General features: G+C 42.7%; 1 pseudogene; it reads left to right on the top strand.

Annotated features, from left to right (window-relative positions):
- Positions 1-412: 412 nt before the first annotated feature.
- Positions 413-5,699, top strand: LOC123834557 (ATP synthase F(0) complex subunit C1, mitochondrial-like; annotated as a pseudogene).
- The last annotated feature ends 301 nt before the right edge of the window (positions 5,700-6,000 follow it).

A 6,000-nucleotide genomic window follows, 5' to 3' on the forward strand; every position in this document is an offset into this window, starting at 1 on the left:
TGTCTGCCTTTGGCTCAGGTCATGATCCCAGAGACACAGGATCAAGCCCCGCATCAGGCTCCCTGCTCAGTGGGGAGCCTGCTTCTCGCTTTCCTTCTCCTGCTCCCCCTGCTTGTGCTCTCTCACTCTCTCTGTCAAATAAATAAATAAATTCTTTAAAAAAAGAAAGAAAGAAAGAAAGAAAGAAAGAAAGAAAGAAAGAAAGAAAGAAAGAAAGAAAGAAAGAAAGAAAGAAAGAAAGAAAGAAAAAGAAAGTATATAAATTGATACCTCTTTCATTAAATCTGCTTTCAATCAACAATCACCTAATCGATAATTATTTGCCAGAACTTAACATATGCAAAATATCTCATTACACTTTAATCAAAGACAGAAACACAACAGAGCACCCGATGACTCAAAAATTGGCAATATGGCCAGCGCCGCTGGTGTAGTGGTATCATGCAAGATTCCCAAAAATTGGCAATATGAACGCATTGAACACAAATATTGGAAGTTATTTCCTTACTTAGATAAATGATGTCAATCTCATTGGCTCTGCAGCTAATACCTAGAAAGTAAAAACATTTTAAGCCTAGAGGAGTGAAATGGGGATGTGGGGCTCCCAGGGGCACATGGAAAAGATTGAATCTATAAAGAAGGAGGGTTTGCCTCCATCTGCTAAGGTATCTTAGATATGACTCATTCAGTAGTTAAATGGTGGCCTAGAGTGTGACATAAAACTAAGGGAAAATACTGTCACCCCCCACTATTCATTTTCAGGGTCAAGTGTGCCTGTTATGCCTGTTTTCTCTGTTCATTAAAAGTTCTGTTAATTTTCTTCTCCTGTTTTCTTGCTTGGCTCCCATCAATGCTTCACTTCACACTAATTGCAATGCCTATCAACTTCCTTCAAAGTAGCTTGTGCATGTAATCTAGGAGCGAGCGCCTAAATCCTTAATGCTTGCACTGATTTTAAGTTTTCCATTGGTTTACTGTAAGAAAACATACCAGGATTTCAAAAATTGTGGAGGATCTCTATTGGGCTTGAGTTCAAAGGACATGGGTTCCCCTAGTACCTGTTAATTTTTCTTTTCTGTTTGAAACATTTCTTCCAGATTAGTGTATACAAAATTCTCTATTTGTGTGCATTTTTATGGGAAGAAGTTTCATAGCTTGCATCAGGCCCTTATTGATTTTTTTGCCACCCAAAAGGATGAAAAACATGGGTTTAGATACTTTACACACTCAACTAAAATTTATTAAGACTGTAATATTTGCCACATATTCTGCTAAATATTGGGGATCAGCAATGAGTAATAGGTCCTTTCCTGAAGGAATGTATTGGGTCAGACAGACACAGACCGACATAGTAGGGTGCAGCAAATTTTGTGATAAAAGTAGCTGAGGGGTGCCTGCGTGGTACAGTTAAGAATCTGACTCTTGGTTTGGGCTTAGGTCTGATCTCAGGGTCATGAGATCAAGTCCCGTATCTGGCTCCCTGCTCAGCTCAGAGTCTGCTTGAGTTTCTCTCTCCCTCTTCCTCTGCCTCTCCCCCCTTCATGTTCTCTCTTTCTCTCTCTCTCTCTCTCTCTCACTGAAATAAATAAATAAATCTTTTTTTTAAAAAAAAGTAGCTGAATGCTCTTTATGCAAGGGGGAGGGAGAAACTGAGGCTAGGGGAAGATAGGAAAGAGTTCATTCAAATTGGGACATTGTTCCTGGGTCTTAAAGCCCAAGGAGAAGATGAGTTATTATTGCTCCATCTCCTGGATCATTGGTGGATTAACTAACCACAGCTGTTGGCGGTTTAAAGCCCAGTGATCCTAGTCTGTCACCAGGACTTTAAAAGAATGTAGCCTAAACTTTAACTGGTTTCAGAGATTCTACTGACTGATCTCTCTCAAAGTGTCTTTCCCATATCTTAGTATTTTTGAGTTTCCCATGATAATGTTCTGCATGCATTTTGAAATGACTCTGCAGGGGCATTCATCTCAGACCTGCTCATTTTGTCCCAGTGCTCTTGCTCTGCTGCTAATGACATTCAGAAAGTCTCTGTTCTGTTGAGCACACTGGCCTGTCAGTGAACACAGCACTTCCTCTACTTGGGACCAAGGAGTCAAGGTCCTATACATCCCCTCACTTGTTAGGGGGACTGAGCATGGCCACAAGTGGCCAGGAGACTTTGCTACCTTCCAGAAGATGGTTTGCAATATAATGATTTATGACCATTATATTTATAATGGTAATCTGGTGACCAAAAAATATATTTCTCAGGTATATTTGGTCTTCAGCCACAGTTACTGAAAACATTTCAGAGCCATAAAGGTGAAATGGGGGTCTTGTTACAAATGAAGGTGACTTTCAGACCCCACCCAAGGTGGGGGGCTAGTTGTGAGGAGGACTAACCATATGATTAGAGGGTTGGAACTTTCCATCATCCCCAACCTCCCAACCCCCCGGGAAGAAAGAAGAGTTAGAAGTTGTATCAGTCAATGACTAATGATTTAGTCAATCCTGACTATATAATGAAGCCTCCATAAATACCCAAGAGTTCAGTTTTTTGGTCTTTTTTTTTTTTTTTTCATTTTCTTTTTCGGAGAGCCTCCACTCTTGGGGTTCCCAAGCTCCAGAAGATAGAAGACCCTTTGTTCAGGACCTCATCTTGTATATTTTTTCACCTGGCTGCTGATTTGTATTCTGTATCCTATCCTTTAATGAACTGGTAAATTTGTTTCCCTGAGTTCTGTGAATGACTCTGGCAAATTAATGGAACCTAAGGAGGAAGTCACTGGAACATCCAATCTGTAGCCAGTTGGTCAGAAGCACAAGTAACAGCCTGGGGCTTGTGACTGGCATTTGATGTGGAGAGAGGGGGTGGTCTTGTAGGACTGAACTTTTAACCTGTGAAATCTGATGCTATGTTTGAGTAGATAGTGTCAGAATTGACTTAAATTCTTGGACATCATTTCTAGCATCCAAGAATTGCTTGGTATCTTGTGTGTGGGAAGCACCCCCTCCCCAACACACACATACCTCCCTACACATATTGGAGTCCAGGAACCTTAAAAGATATTTGTTCCAAAAGCTGCCATTTCTCTTTCTGCTACTCCTGCTGCTGACAGCAGAAAGGACGAGCTCTGTGATTATTAGCTCCTTTTCTGCTTCTCTATAACCAGGTATACTGGAGATTATTTGTGTTCCTCCATGTTTCTGTTGCCAGTTCTATATGTACATCCACAGCTCTGCTTTCTACTCCTAACCACCTGCACCTGCAGCTTTCTCAGACAACTGTTCTTTGGCTACGGAAGCAGAACTGGAAGTATCTGGAATTTACAAGTCCTCAAGTGCTACCACTCTCATCCAGCATGCAGCCAATGACTGGTTGCTGCTGTAAGTAGACATAATTCCAGATCCCTTGCCTCCAGGAAGGACAGTGTCTGAGGTGCATTTTACCCACAGGATCAAGTCCAGGCTTGCACTTCACTTGAAATCATACCTTTCTTTGCTCAGCTTTTCCTGTTCACAAATCCTGCTTTTCCTGTGTCCTTTCCAGTTTCTCCCCAATAAACCACATTCACCCAAATCCTCTCACACTAGGATGCCAGGTCAATCCCACTCCTGGAAGTTGCCAGGCCTGAGAAAGTAAAACTTTTCTCCAGTACTCAGTTCAAAGATGCACCTTATCGCTTACTCCATATTGAAGTTTTCAGGATGTTTGACAATGATCACTTTTTTTTTTTTTTTTCCCTAGGGGGGAAAAAAATGCTGATATTCTTAGGGCATGGCCTTGCCCCAGGACACCAACAAAATAATCTCAAAAAAGTCAGCTCTTAGTTTTTCTCAAGATCTGGGATATACAGTCTTATACATGGTCATGAAACTTGTTTCAGAGTTTGAGCTAAGGTGAAGGGAAGAAGCTAATTACACAAATACAGCAGAAGGAAAGATTATGGTAAGAATTTCAGTATGGCTGGAGAATAGTATACAGTAGAAGATGAGAGCTCAGATACTGATGGGCTTTACACCCCACTTGAGTTTGACCTTAATCCTATAGACACCAGGGATATTTAAATGGGGTAATGATATGAGGCAAAAAAAATTTTTTTAGTCCAAGTTCTAGTGGACTGAAGGAAATGACATGGGGAGAGGCCTGGATATACAGATTGGGGAATCAGGGGCATATGGAGATACCATTTGGAATATAAGATACAATTTGGGATAAAGATGGGATTCTAAAGAAAATAAATGGGCGTCAAGGAGAATACCCCTTACATTGAGGAAACAAACCCTACAATGCAATGGGTGGGGCAAAGGGAAAGGAAGAAGGCCAGTACCGCAATAGAAACCAAGAGACAATAGTACCTAGAATCCATGGGAGACATAATATCAAGCATCAGCTTCTACAGAAAAAAATCCAGTAATGTGAGAACAAAATGTGATTTGGCCATTAGAAGGTCATTTGTGGCTAGAGAGAGAACAATCTCAGTAGGGTAATGAGAGAGGAAGCCAGATTGTAGAAATAAGATAAAACATTTTTGAGGGTGAGGGAGACTTGAACACATCAATATACTCTGGAGGAAGGACTCAGGGAAAAAAAGAAAAAGAAAAAGAAATGTAGAATGTCTACAAAAAGATGACCAAGATCCTAGAGTATGGGGAAGAACGTCAGAGAGAGAGGGCAAAGGGGTACCTTGCTCTGAGACAGGAGGGAAGATGGATAAGGATGGATTCCATGGTCAGGCCAGGGTGCCAGGGAGAAAGGGGAGCTGTTTGTAACAGTCACTCTTTTGTTTGAAGAATCAAGCAGAGTCAACTGCTAGGGGTCAGAGAGATGCAAATGGAATGAGCAGTATGAAGAGGGATGTAAAAAATCTGCACAGTAACAACAAGAAATATAAAATAACTGTAACCAGATACAAGAGAAATAATTACCCAGTGGTCTGGAGGGCCCGTCGGCTTAGAATAAAGGTGTGGTTGTACTCTTCAGCCCCATTTCCATGAATGTCAATGTTCAGCACAAAGGACAACTAGTAAAGAGAAAGAATGATTATAAAGAAAAAGAATGGGTAGATTAATCTTTGGTTGCATATTGCCATGGGGGTGGTTGGGGTGGATAATGCCTAAAAAAAAGACAAAATAAGAAAGAAATTGAGGGTGTTGGTAAAAGGGCATTTAAGTGATTAAACCACAGTGTTTAGGTTGAGTCAAAAAGGAATTGATAACAAAAGGAAGTTGTCAGGGTCACCTTGAGCCCGGCAAGCTCCAGGGTGGGAGCAGGGGCAGTGGGGTGGTGGGAGTGCAGACCCAGAAGGTGCAGGTCACCAGGGCTCCACTCACGCCTCCAGCTCTGATCCGCCATCATACCAGGGATCTAATCAGGCCTGTGTCTGCCTCCCACTTGAGTAGACCAGAGATCCCTCCTGAACAGCCACCCTACAGGTGCTCCCCACTCCAGGGGGCCCAAAACCCAGACCAGTGTTGTCTCCCGGGACACTGACACAGCAGCCAAGTTTATTGGTGCTGGGGCTCCCACAGTTGGTGTGGCTGGTTCAGGGCCTGGCATTGGAACAGTGTTTGGCAGCTTGATTGTCGGCTCTGCCTGGAATCCATCTCTCAAGCAGCAGCTCTTCTCCTACGCCATCCTGGGCTTTGCCCTGTCTGAGGCCATGGGGCCCTTCTGTTTGATGGGGGCCTTCCTCATCCTCTTCGCCATGTAAGGCTCCAGGGTAGTCACTTACCCATCCCAGCTGCCTCGACTTCAGGCTGCGCCTGGTGTTAGAGTGTACTAAGACTTCCCATTAAACACAAGTTCTCTCTTAAAAAGAAGAAAAAAGAAGAAAAAATGAAATGGTCAGATCTGGGAACCAGGAGGACATTTCAGGCAAGAAGAAAAGAATAAAGAAAGCTCCAGAAGGAGGATAAGCCTTCATAAAGTGTAATGACAGTGAAGAGAGGCCCCTTGAAAGCAGAGAATGTGTGCTGGGGATTGGAGGTGGACAGCTGGTGGGCTTTGAAAGC

Source organism: Mirounga angustirostris, unplaced genomic scaffold (assembly GCF_029215605.1).
Source record: "Mirounga angustirostris isolate CCGP_5_RB_7025 unplaced genomic scaffold, mMirAng1.0.hap1 SCAF_1, whole genome shotgun sequence".
Classification (NCBI taxonomy): Eukaryota; Metazoa; Chordata; class Mammalia; order Carnivora; family Phocidae; genus Mirounga; species Mirounga angustirostris.